Source organism: Strix aluco, chromosome 16, assembly GCF_031877795.1.
Source record: "Strix aluco isolate bStrAlu1 chromosome 16, bStrAlu1.hap1, whole genome shotgun sequence".
Taxonomy (NCBI): domain Eukaryota; kingdom Metazoa; phylum Chordata; class Aves; order Strigiformes; family Strigidae; genus Strix; species Strix aluco.
Genome location: NC_133946.1, coordinates 16,484,551 through 16,497,688, shown reverse-complemented (window position 1 = coordinate 16,497,688; position 13,138 = coordinate 16,484,551). Strand labels below are relative to the sequence as shown.

General features: G+C 44.7%; 1 protein-coding gene across 6 annotated transcripts in view; it reads left to right on the top strand.

Annotated features, from left to right (window-relative positions):
* Positions 1–1,191: 1,191 nt before the first annotated feature.
* The window catches only part of PTPN5 (protein tyrosine phosphatase non-receptor type 5), an 85,965-nt gene continuing 74,018 nt past the window's right edge, over positions 1,192–13,138 (top strand). For 3 of the 6 annotated variants that reach the window (XM_074841914.1, XM_074841913.1, XM_074841909.1), the window contains exons 1-3: positions 2,219–2,340; positions 5,209–5,355; positions 6,356–6,516. The gene's annotated coding sequence lies outside the window, so the exon portion shown is untranslated. Of the gene's footprint in view, positions 1,254–2,218; positions 2,341–5,140; positions 5,356–6,355; positions 6,517–13,138 lie in introns of those variants that run through there. The other 3 variants (XM_074841910.1, XM_074841912.1, XM_074841911.1) reach the window with 3 other exon arrangements.

Below are 13,138 nucleotides of genomic sequence, written 5' to 3'. Positions count from 1 at the left end.
TTAAAACAGCTCAGAATCTGATTCTAGATTCATGGGATGAAAACCCATGTTTATTGATTATGTAACTGCAAATGCAGATATGTCTTAAGTGCAGCATGCAATGTATCTAACAGCATATAACAGAATATTCCATGCATATGCAGAAGTGGAAAATGCCCTGTTCAATTTAAATTATAGGAGAGATTTAGATAGATAAACAGTATTGGGTTTTCCAATCAAGGATTCCAATAAATAAAATTTAGAAAATATATAAAATAATAAGTAACTTAGAGGAATTGCTGACCTTCAGTGAATGGATACTGAGGCAATGTCACTGACTCAGTAGGCCCCCATTACCTGAACATTTAATCCTTTGACTCTCCAGTAAGTTAGGCTAGTAAAACTAACATCACAAATCAAACTCAACGTTATTCATGCCAAAGCACTGGGAAAACCTCTGGTCTCCAGCCAGAGGTTGTGAAGTATGTGTTCAACAAGTTACAACCTTTTTAGGGACAACTGATCTGAGGAACAGAAGGGTTACCAGGCTAGCCCACCGTACCAAGTGATCACTGGAGAAACCGAGTGGGCTTAAAGCAACCTTCGAGATCCTCTCCTCCCTCCTGTTACTCCTGGATAAGAGTCCTGGTTCAGGTAGTAGGTGCTGGGTTTTCATCAGTATAAAACAGGTTGCCTTTGGTGGAGCAAAGCAGGGTTATAGGAGATGAGGAATCATCCACGTTGCCTACATATAAAGCCACGGCTCTGGTTTGAGAAGGCATCAGCCCTCCACCTTCAGCCCCGAGCTTTTTCACCCAAACTGGAGCTGACGAGAGTCACGGTCTCCATTCATTCAGCACAAAGTCAACCGCAGCAGCTACACGTTTGCACCACGCCACGTGCTCCGGGCACCCTTCAGACGCGGGAATCTGGGGGCCGAGTGGCAGAACGAACCCCTGAGGAGGGGCAGCTGCGTCTTAAAATGGCCTCTCGGCCCCCTCGGAGCAGACGGATGGGGGGGGGGGGGGGCTGGGGGTGCCGCTGGCAGGCTGCGGCCGCCGGGTCCCCCCCTCAGGAAGCAGCAGCCCTAGAAGAGGCGGGGGGTGCCCAGCCGACCCCCCCCGGGGCCGCTCCCGCTCGCTGCCTGGCTGTTTCATTCATGCTTTCTCCTTCGCCATCTCCCTCTCCGACTGAGGGGAAACGGGAGCGCGCGTGGGCGGCCGCTGGAAGGCTCCCTGTCAGTCAGGCGGCCGAGCTGCAAAGAAGGCGAGCGAGTGAGAAGGAGGGAGAACAGCTTTCCCGGGGGAGGGGGCGGCTGTTGTCGCTGCCAGCCTCGCAGCCCTTCCCGGGGGCATCTGCAGAGACGGGGTGCGGGGAAGGCGGGAGCGGTTTTGCACCACAGACCTTCCCGCCTCAGGGAGGGGAGGGGGGGGGGGAGCGGCTCCTCCACTGCCCGCTCATCACCTGTGCCCCCTCCACACGCACCCGCTCCGCAGGGGGGGGAGGGGGGGCGCGGCGGCCGCTCTGTCTGGCGGCAGCGCGGAGCGGGGGGTCCGCGCCCCCGGCGGCGGGGAGGCGAGTACGTGTCTGCCGGGGGCTGCGGGGGCGGCGCGCCGGCGGGGGGGGGGGGACACGGAACGGGACCGGACTGCCTGGCCCCGCGGCTCTGTGTCAGTGGCGGGGGGTACGTGGGGTGGCGGGTCCCCCTCAGCTCTCCCCGGGGCTGGGGAACTTCCTGAGGCTGAGGGGCGCTTCGTCGCCTGGGGGGGTGGGGGGGTGAGGAGAGGCGCGGGGTGAATTGTAACGGTTTTAACGGTCGTTGCGGGGGGGGGGGAGGCCGGCGCGCGCGCCCCGCAGCGGGCTGAGGCGGGCTGGGCGCTCGGCAGCGGGGAGGGTGCGGGCGGCTGCCGGCGGCGGGAGCGGGGGCGCCGGTGGCGGTGCAGCGCGCAGCAGGGCCGGGGGCTCGGCGGGGGAGAGGCGCGGCGTGTGAGGGCGCGCTGCCCCCCGCCGCGCCGCGCCTCCCCGCACCGCAGCGGACGGCGCTGCCTTTGTGCTCCCTCCGCACCTGAGTGCGGGGCTGGGAGGGACGGCGCAGGTGGGGGCGGGCACGGTGGGCAGCGGCGGCGGATCCCCGGAGCCTGGGAGGGGAGGTAAGGCTCTGCCGCGCTGCGGCGGCCGCTCCCGGGGCTGCGGGGGGCGGCTGCGCCTTCGGCCGGCGGCGGGGGCGGCGGGCAGGGCAGGGCAGGGCAGGTCCGGTCCCTCGCCTGGCTCTTCCTGCAGCCGCTTCCCGTCTCGTCCTGCTGCACAGAGAGAGATGCAACAGCAGCCGCCCGGTGCCCCGGGGACGGACGGTGCTCGGAGGTGGGCGAGCCGCATCAGCCCGGCCGATGCGCGGAGGGGCTGCCGGGCGAGGGGCTGGGGCGGGGGGGGGTGGGGGGGCGGCAGCCGGCGGTGCCTGCCCCGCTCCCGCCGTGCTCCGGGAAGCGGCGAGGGGCGCCGGGGGCGGCCGCCAGCCCGGTTCCGCCGGCGCCGCGTACGGCCCGAGGCGCCCGCTCCCCTCCCTGCCCCCCGGAGCCGGGCGCGGGGCCCGGGCGCGGTGGCGGCGCGCACAGCGCTGGGTGCGCGCAACGTGAATTTTCCCTGTTTTCCCCCGCCAGGATACGCGAAGCAGGCGCCGGTAGATGCGCATAGCGGATCTCGCTTGGGAAGGACGGGGGGATTTGGGGGAGGCCGCTTTCAGAGCGGCACGGTCGGTAGTTAACTACTGGCTGCAGTTAAAATTTCAGCAGCAGCAGCAACAGCTTTGCGATGCTTTCCGGGAATACCGCTGCCTTTGAGCTGGTGTGACAGGCAGCCCGTGTACGCTGCCGCTTTCTACTAGATGGCAGTGCTGAGAGCAGGACAGTTGGCGTTGTAGGCAATAAAGTGTTGGGAAGCTGGAGACTTACGTGCAGCTGGATTTTGGTGGAGTTAGGGGTGGAACAGAAGAGGCTTCACATGTGCCCTGTGAGATTATTTGCTATTAAGAGGATTTTTTCAAACTTTGGATATGGTTATCTGGTTATGCAGTTACGTTTTAGCGAGACTGTGATTCTGACATTAAATCTGGAAAGGAAAAACAAATTTAGTAGGTTAAGCCTTTGTATTACAGCGTTATTTACAAAGTTTCTGAGGTTTGGATCCAGCTCCACTGGCTGGCAAAGATTTGCAGCTGAGGATCAGATTCTGTGCTTGTGATAGAGCAGTACATTACTGATTCAAAAGAAATGCGGCTGCATTACCCTCTTTTTATTTCATGAGCGTCATATATACTGAAGAAGCAGTTTTTTTGGTTTGATCACAGCGTTTTGTTCGGCAGTTTGAGATGACTGTATAACTTACACAAACAAGAAGTTAACGGATTAAGTTCAAATCTTGGATAGACCCAGAGCTCATGCTGTTTCCAGCGGAAGTTGTGTGGTACACGACAGAGTGCTGGATTTTACTGTGTGAAATAACTGAAGCAAAAAATTTTCTCTGCTTGCCCTACACTTGTTTTCCAATTTGTTCCTTTGGAGTAGCAGAATGTAGTGCTTTTGCCAGTGCTTTCATTGATATATTTGAATTAGGGTTGTGTATCTGAAGCCAAGGATAGTTCAGGGGCTCAATAGGCACCCACTGAGAGAGAGAAAATTTAGCCCGTTGACTTGAACGTGAATAAAATGGACACCAGAACTCTTTATTTTACATTAGAATATAATGAGTCCCAACATTTTCAGTAGTTATGTGCAGGAAGGTAAGCACATCATGTTTGTTTAATTCATTTTGTTATAATTGAATAGGCATTATTCTGGAAGGTAGTATTTTGTTGTGGTTTTGTTGTGTTTTTTTTTTTTTAATTTCTCATTTAGCATTATCATTGTGGTTTAAGGGCTAAGCTCTAAAATGTTTCTCACTTCACTGCAGAGAGAGTTGCCAACTGGATGTCATGCGTGTAAAACTAGAACAAGAGCCTTTAAATAGCAAGACCATCAATTTAGTAGCAATTTAGTGTGATAAATGGTAGAATACACAAGAATGCATATCTGAGTGATTATAGCATGCATCCTTTGATATTAATATTGATAAAGTACAAAGCAGAAAAGCAGATACACACATTCAGCTTTTAAGTACCTACACTGGTTTGAAATGGAAGAGCTGTTTTCTGTACGCAATTTATGATTAAAAAAGGGGGGGGGGAGGGCAGTAAAGTTATTTACGAGCATTTATTTTGTTTTCTGGATCTCAAAATTCCATTACATAGCAGGATGCTTTCCAGTATCTGCTTTCTCAGTATCTGGAAAGGCAGATGTTGCTGCAGCAGGAGCAATTACACTGATTTGCAGCACAGGAGAAAAAAAAAAAAAATTTCTGACTTTCTGCCTCTGCCTGAAAAGATCAGCCATTTAGCTCTGTTTTGGGCTTGTCAACAGAAGAGATGAGATAGGGAAGTTAAGTTTGTTCAACAAAGGGAGTGAAGTTAATGTACAAATTGGAAAATCTCTGTTTCCAGAATAAAATTAGTAAATTTGCCTAACAGAGTAAGTTCAAGAATCCAACTTGCTTCACTTTACCCCACAATTGTCCACAAACAAACCCTCGCCAAAAGTCAGAGAGTTTTCCTAGGTTTTTTGGTTGTTAGTTGCTTAACCAGATCACTCTGTCCTGTGGGATGTCGAGTCAAAAGGCAAAAGAGGCAGTGGAGAGTAGAGCCCTGTAGGCTTCTGTAGAAGAGGCTTTCTGAGTTGCAGCTTTTTTGAAAGTGCATGACAGAATCCATCTTCGCTCAAATCACTGCGAATTGTGCTGTCGCAGCTCTTTCGGTTTGCTTCTTACGCTGTGTAGACCACAGCAAAGTGTGACTGGTGGGACCCAAGATTCAACCTATGATAGGGCATGGGGTTTTGGTTTAAGCTGATGTGTTAAAGTTTTAGTTTTCAGAGGGTATTTGAGACTCCCTGCAAAGAAAACATGCAAGTAAAAGTTAAGAACCGAAGAGTTGATTTGTACTAAAGCATCTTTAGCAGAATAAGGCCAGAAGAGATGCAGAGTACGTGTATGCTATGCTATATGTATGTGTGCTACCACATGGTGAGCAAGCCGTGATACTGAAGAAAGGCAAGGGTCTTGAATGCCTCTGGAAGGTGGCAGGATTTTTTTTTATCTCACTATGGAGTTCAGGCACAGTAATTCTTTTTTGGCTCTTTTCAGACTCCTCCCTTAATGGTACGGAACCAACTTGACCTGTGATTTTGGGCAACATTTTAAAGAACTAGTATGGTAATAATTTGCATGTTAGAAGTCAGATTCGAGCTCCTGCGTTGTAAGACTCCCGATTTGTGACCAGCTAGAATTACAGTAAGTGATTATGTTCTTGGTTTGTGTTTTTTTTTTCCCTCTCAGCCCTTCCTTGCTTCGTGATCTGCTACATGGAACCTGACTCCTAAGCTGTTTGGGGCAGGAGCAGCCTTTCATAACTTGTTTCAGTTAGGCTCAAATCCCTGTTTGCAGCTCTAAGGGACTGGTGTAATAGAAAGTAACAGTCTGACCCTGGTTTAAGGTCAAGGGTAGCTCTCCAAAATATTTAGTATTTTGAAGAGGTGGACCTCTAACATTAAAAAAAAAAAAAAGTTCCTTGTTTTCTTTTCTTTGTCATTCCTTATTGTGACTGGTTTCATTCTGTGTTTTGCTGCTGTGCTTATGGGTATAGGTATAACAGCTAGATAGCATGACCTACTGCATTTTTATAGCAGTGATGACCTGTGGACACAACTACATGTGTTAATGGGAACTCTTGTTCGTGACACAAACTTGCTTAAGTTACAGGGAGACTGTGATCTCCCTTACCTATCATCAGATAAACACCTTCAGACTAGCCTTGTCAATCACTGCAGTATAATAAAACCATTTAGCCATCTTTTAGAAAATAATTGAATATGTGATGCTGGGCTCAAATAGCAATGAGTGCTAGAAAGAGTGACAACTGCATGCAATATCTTTTATGTGCATGAATTTGTTTAGGATGATACCTATCTTCATAATCCCGTGTGTGCAAAGTTGGTACTTGATGTGCCAGAGGTTCAGACAAATTTTGAAAGCTTCAGTGAAAAGTTACTAATAGCTGCAGTGTGCAGAGCCTGCTCGCTAGTTTTACCCACTGTCACAGAGTGGTTAAAATGTGACATGTTAGCACACAGCTAACATGTCACTATCCAAACTGATGTCTGTGTGCATACACCACTTTGTCAAACTGCATAAGCTATGACACAGCTAGTCTTAATTACGCTGCTTTTTTAAATCATTCAAATGTTGTAATTCATATATCACTAGAATTGTTCTACCACTCATTTGTCCACAGATCATGTTTCATTAAAAGTGCTGATGAGCACCCAGGACTCTGAAGACAGCAGTTTTGTGCAAGATAAGAATGTTCCTTAAAGAAGCTGATGGAGGATAGAGCTCCAGGGTTCCTGGCAGACACTGACAGCATAAGATGGCACCGTAGTCTAGCCTGAAATTGTAAGTCTTAAGGAGGACTAGATGTCCTTGACTTTACAAGAAGTTATTGAACTGAAGAAACTTAATAGTGGGCTAGGGTCTGCTTTCAGGCCCTCTGTAGATGTATTTGTTCAGTTATACTAATATGACTATGGAGCAACTAGGTTTTCTCTACATGCGAGTGTGAATTGAATTGCTTTGCACTAGAGGAAGTAATTTTATTTACCCTGGTGAACCTGAGATCTGCCCCCATCATATCTGAACTACCCTGTTTCTAAAACTGCTAGGAAGTATAGGAAATGGATGGTGTAAGCTTTACAGCATGACTGAAACTGCTGGTTCCAGAGGAATCTCCATTTTGAAAGCTGTGTGTTCCAAAGATGTTTGAAGTGTTCCAAGGCTGTTTGAAACCTGCAGTTCACAAAGGTCATTAAATCCTTGACATCGTGAAATATGCAGAATATTTCATCTGAACGATATCCATTCCCTTGCAAAGTCTTTTTTCTCACTGAGGCTTTTTGCAGTATAGGGCCCTGTCAGTAGGGAACAGGTTACAAGTCAGGAGGTTAGGACACTAACACTGCATGTTATGCCTTGAAATACATTGCACCGTTGTAACTCCAATATTAAATACAAAAATAACACTGTACTTGGCAGATGTAAGATTGATAACTGCTCCTGGGGAAAAAAATCAATGTCAGTGAATATTTTAGTGGACAAGTCTAGTGGATTTCTATTTTTCCATTTCAGGAAGTAGGAGAATCTTATCTCTGGTTTCCATTTCCTTTCACCTTCATTACACAGTTCTTGTAAGAAACACTAAATGGAGAAAGCAATCTTGCAAAGTGTGTTTCTATTTGTAAGTAGGCAGTGATCAAATCCTATCTTTCACTCCTGTGTGACCCTGAGAGATGTAGGAGATGGATGTATTTCATGGGGAAGATGAGGGTTAATTTACATATGGAAGTTTGCTAACAGTAGCATACAAAGCTTATTTTCCACACGTGCACACCTCTTTCTGAAGCAGACTGTGAACATGGAAATGTATATGCCTAAATATTCAGAATGGCTATTCTGGTAGGTAGCCCTTTGTAGACAGACTCTTAGATCTAAGTTACTATTGCAGAAGTAAACTTAAAGGAGAATAAAACAACAAAAGGAGCCCAATAATAGTGCAAGTTGAAGTGTAACAAAAGCACAGAGATCTTCAAAGTACGTATGCTTTGGTAAAGATACATATTTTCATCTGTAAATTCAGTATGAGAAGTTAAGGTTAAATGTTGTCTTACATATCCACTCCTTTGTTCTGTATCTGTATAGTGAACAGAATACTTTCTATTTAGACAATACTTTCTATTTACAGTTGTAGCTGTTTATTCAGGTAATGATGCATCTTGTATTACTAGTGCAGCAGAGAAGTGACTCTGACATTTGTTACTTTTTCAAGTGCATGTTTACTGAAATCAATTACACCTAGAAATCACAGTCTCCCTAGATCCTCTGCATTCTGTGTGTCTGGAGATGCATACCCTTTACTCAAATGCAAGGAGTACAGGTAAAGGTAACTTGTGTTATGTGTCATTAAGAATTAGATGTTGAAAATTGGTGTAAGAATGGCAGTAGTCTGTAAGCTTCAGTCAGTAAGGTATACAATTGTTTGAAATAAATGGCAGAGGAGCAGACATGGAACAGCAGGGGCTGTTGATGCATGCAAAGCAGCAAACAAGATGCTTGAAGGAAATTGTCCTTTAAAAAAAAAAAGTAAATTATTTTCAGGAATTTTGGTAAAGTGTTGTTTGGGGTAAGTGTTTTAGATTTTCTTCATAATACACAAGCTGTAAGTTACGTTTTTCATGTCAAGTTAAGCATTTGACAGTGGAGTATTTGCAGTGTGGGACCACATCAGCCTATGAAATCATTGCAAATGAGAGTCCAAAGAAGTATTACAACAAATTCATTGTTGGCCTGTGAGTTAAAACGTATTCTAAAATTGTGTTTGAACTTCAATTTAAATTGAAAATCTTTTAGAAAAAAATATTTTTATTGAGGAGATACAATTAGGAAGGCTTTGATTACCTTCACTTATTTCATCTATACTTCCTTTCAGGTCATTTTTCATAACCTACCTATATTGTTTCTGACATTATTATAAGCAGAAACTTGAAACTTTCACATGCTTAAAGACTCAATCAAAGCTTACAAGACCATTTGTATTTACTCATATTACATTTGTGCATACCTTCTTTCATCACTGAAACTACAGAATAATACTTATGATATCGTTTAATGTATAGTTTAATTCTTTACTGACTTCACTTCTTAGCAGGGGCAGCTTAGATAAATTTAGATGATGAATTCATTTGGATGAATGTATATGTTGCTTTCAAAATGAGGTTGTATCTCATTTTTTTCCCTAGTTCCACACCCCAGAAAGTAGCAATCCTTGTGGTTTCTACTCTGAGACACAAACATTCCCTTTTTCCCTGCAGCTAGTTGCTGCTCCCCTTCAATGGGAGAGCATACTCTGTTTTGTAACACCAGCAATATCATGAGCCTCTAATGGTATCTTAGAGTTTGTTAGGAAATACAAATGCTGGCGTTTTGTAAAGATGCAGAGAGCTTTTTCAGGTATCATGGAATAACCAAAACTACTGAAAAAAGCTCAGTATTTTGCACGGTGAGGGTATTTATTCTGAACTGTATCTCTCAGGTCCTATAAATAATAACTATTTTCATAATAGATGACTTGCAGTCTATAAAAGCAGGTCATTCCAGTTACTACCTTCTTTCTCTTCCTGCTGCTTCAGTGACAGGAGGCTTCTAGCAACCAACAGCATTGCAGACTTTTATAGGTGGAGATGGCTAGTTTATGGATGTGAGATAAGGGGAAGGCTGCACTGGAGTATATCAAGCTGTGGATCCTTTTGGAAGGCAGGATTCCAAAAGCTGAGGTGGGCTAAAACAGTAACTGGTCTTTTATTTTTTTTTTTTGCAGGCAGATACTTCAGTCTTAAAGAAGGGTTCTTTTTTGATATCCCATTCCTGTCTCCAACCAGCTTGCCAGGACCACAGCTCTGCTTCACATGTGTAGAATGACAGTTGGAAGTGAACAGTAAGGGGATAGGGAAAGGGGGAGTTGAGAAATTACTTCTTTGGTTGAGAGAAAAGTACAGGGGAGCAGAACAGTCCATTGAATCTGCTCACTGATCCCAGTTGGTCTTTGAAAATCGGGTTGTCACAAGCAGTCCATGGGTTGTAGGTTGACAGCTGTCATGTGCAGCTGTGGTGACAACACACAAACACTAGAAGCTTTTCCACACAGCGACTCTGGAGACCTATTCTTATAGTTCAGCTACTGAGTAGCTACCTACTCAAAAGGCAGGCAGCTGGATCTCCCTGGATGCATTCCATGTGTTTCTCAATCAATAATGAAATTTTGGATCTCATAGTGGTGTCTTGGACTTGACCAAAATTTGGGCTATTTAAAATACAGGCATATACTCCTATACAATAATAAGGAAGGCAGACTGTTGCAGGCCTGCTAATGGCAGTAAGAATCCTTATGGACTTGAGGTTTCATTTTTCTCCTCTCTTGCAAGATTTAGGTCATACTGTTTAGGTCAGGACACTTAGAAGCAAGCTAGGCATCTTGATTCAGCTTCTCTTAAGAGAGTGCTTATTTTGCTAGAGATGGTATTTAAAGCATTCCCTTGGATATATGATACAACTTTTGAATTTACTGAATTCCACTTGCCTGTTTGGTTTTTTGGGGTTCGGATTTTTTTGCCCTTTTTTTTTTTTTTTTTAATACAGGTAAATAAAATATGCTTAATATTTTTTGTAGCATCATCCAGAGATTCTGGAAAAGGGAATCCATTTTATTCATCAGGCATTAGATTTTTTTTTATGATAGTTCTGCAGAGTTCTTCTTACTTTTAGGAGCAGAGACTTGCTGCTTCCTTCCTGTACCTTGACTTGTTGAGTATGGCTAGATTTGTTTATTTTCTTTTACAGAACATCTCCCGTTTGGTACTCCCAACAGCAGCTGTTCCTTCATTTTCAGTCTCAGTAACAGTGCATATTACCAGCCTGGGGCTTGGCTGTAGCCATCTCCTTTAGGAGCAGAACCTCCCTTGCCAGTACAGATCACTGCCACCATTCCATTACGCTGACCATTTGCTCCTTAAGTTTGAGAATAGCAAGCCAGAGAGGTGGAATAATTTAAGTAGTTGGCTTGTTTCAGTCCTCTTCTAAACATGGGAATCAGAGCCTGCAAACATTGGTAAGATGAAACATTGGCACAGACATGATCATTTCTGTGAAACTGTAGATGTGACTACTGTGTTATGAAACTGCTGGGAGCTTCATGAATTATTGTAACAAACACTGTGACTAAAAAGCATGTAATGGCTATTTTATTCTGCTGGTGATTGCTTCTGCACTTCAGAGCCCATTTAGAATGGCCATGTAATTAAAATAGTTAACATTTTCTTTTAAATTAGAGGGTGACTTCTCACATACCTGTGTGATGCTGAACTTGCGCTGACAGACATAAGGAGTTAAGTGCCCAAATGCTCTGTGTGTGTTAGCCTGTTATTTATTGTCTTAAACCATGTTTTCAGGCCCTTAAGTGCTCTATTCTTTGATAAATTACTGCAAGCATGTGTAACATTCTCTGTGCTATGTACATTTTATAACATCTCTAGTTTTCTAATCACGTATTTTTTTCACTGAAGTAGGCGCTGCCATTTGTTCTTAACTTTTACCTCTTCTGAGCTTTAAGCATCATGTACAATGTCCTAAATTTTTTAGAAAAAAAAAATTGTGTCCCTTTGAATTTCGTATGCGCTCTCTGGCAACCTAACCCCTCAAACACTTGATTGGAAACACTGTAGATCTCGCTCCTGAATATAGTTTTGGCCATTTGCCACAGTTCTGCATGTTGCCAGTGAGCAGCAGATCACAAAAGGAGATTCAGTGCTCTAAAGTTTTGTAGTGATGCTAGATAATGAGAGAACCATCAATTAAGCAACAATATGTTTTATCTGCAGTGTATTCTATGCAGCTCAGAACATCAGTTTTCAGTCTGTTATCCTTGAGTGGATTAGATTACATTATATTAGCTTGCATTAGATTAAATTGAGAACTGTTGCTTTGTGTTAGTCCTGGGCATGACTTTTACCATTAAAATGGTAAGATACTGATTCAGGCATGGTGCTGGTTCCTGTGTTTGGACAGAGGAGACCATTACCTGTGTACCCAGGATTTAGAAAAAGATTCTCTTCTACTTGGCAAGCTTGCTAACACTAAGTCCTGCTAACACTGTCTCTGGCTTTACTGTGTTCTGTCACAGCCTACTGGCATTTATCTGGTGGCCTGGGATTTGTAAAGCTCTGCCTATGAGATTGCTGATTACAGTGGGAAGAGAAGGCAGTCCAAAGCTAGCTGGAGTACTGTCTGCTGTCATTTGGGAATTTGCTTTATTAAGGCATCCCACTTACTCCCTTGGTTGTTGATACTGAACAGAAGTAGAAATTGAGAGCAGATCTCTAAGCCAATTTACTGTCCTTGAAACCGGATGTTTATTCCAGTTCCTATCTGTTTCTATGAGCTTTTCTTCCTTCATTTTTTCAGCCGATACCAATCTCTCCTGCTCTGTGCATGGCTTTCATCCTTTCCATCTGTGTCTGTCACCTCTCCAGCCCAAGTGTCATCTCCCCTAGCTATGTATTTTCCTCTGTTTCTCTCACAAAGAGCTGAGTAACCTTCTGCCACAAAGGCTTCAAACCAAGGAAGTGCAAACTGCCCTCTTTGTCCCTTACATCCTCTCAGATTAGCAGCTTCTGTTTGATGTTGTCCAAGTATGAAAGAAGCAGCTTTTCTGCGGAAGCTGTAGAATCCCTTGTTTGTAAGGGACTTTATCATGGACTGAAGTGAGCTGATGGTCACCCCTACAGGATACATGAAAGAATCATTTGCTTCTGGGTTTTATTCCTCTTTTGCAACTGATTGCAGTGGACATCATGCTCTCTGATTCTGAGAACACGGGTATTTGGAAATAATCATCTTGAAACCAGTATTGGTCCTGGAAAATGCCACGTTAATACAGCCAGCCTTTTCTAGGCCATTTCTTGAAATACTGAACTTAAGCATTGCATCTACCTGCTTGTGATTGCAAACTTTCTTCTTTGGTTGCTTCATGCTTTTAGGAGCTGATGCTTCATAAGATACCAGAGCTAGAGATGAGCAGAAATCTGAGATCCCACTAACATGTCAGGCCTTGCTTGCTTGCTAGTTGTAGTGATTTACATGACACTGGTCCTTCGTCATAGAGAAGCATTTTTTTTTTCCTGTTCAAGAACTGATCTCAGATCTTCGATCAGTGTAAATTTTAAAGCTCCTCTGCTGTGCTAATTTCTTATTGCGTCATTTTGGAGCTGGTAATTGGTGATAATTCCGAATGCTTAGCCCATTTGGAGGATGTCTAAACCTTTTTCTGGCAGACTATTTCTCAGTGACACTGGTTGATGTGGGGAGTGTTTTGGGGGAAGCAAAGGGATTGGAAGGCAAAAGAAGCTGTTTCTCTTTTGCGTCTTTTGTGTGCAGTGATGCCATGAAAAGCAAGGGCTGGAAAGGGTGAGAG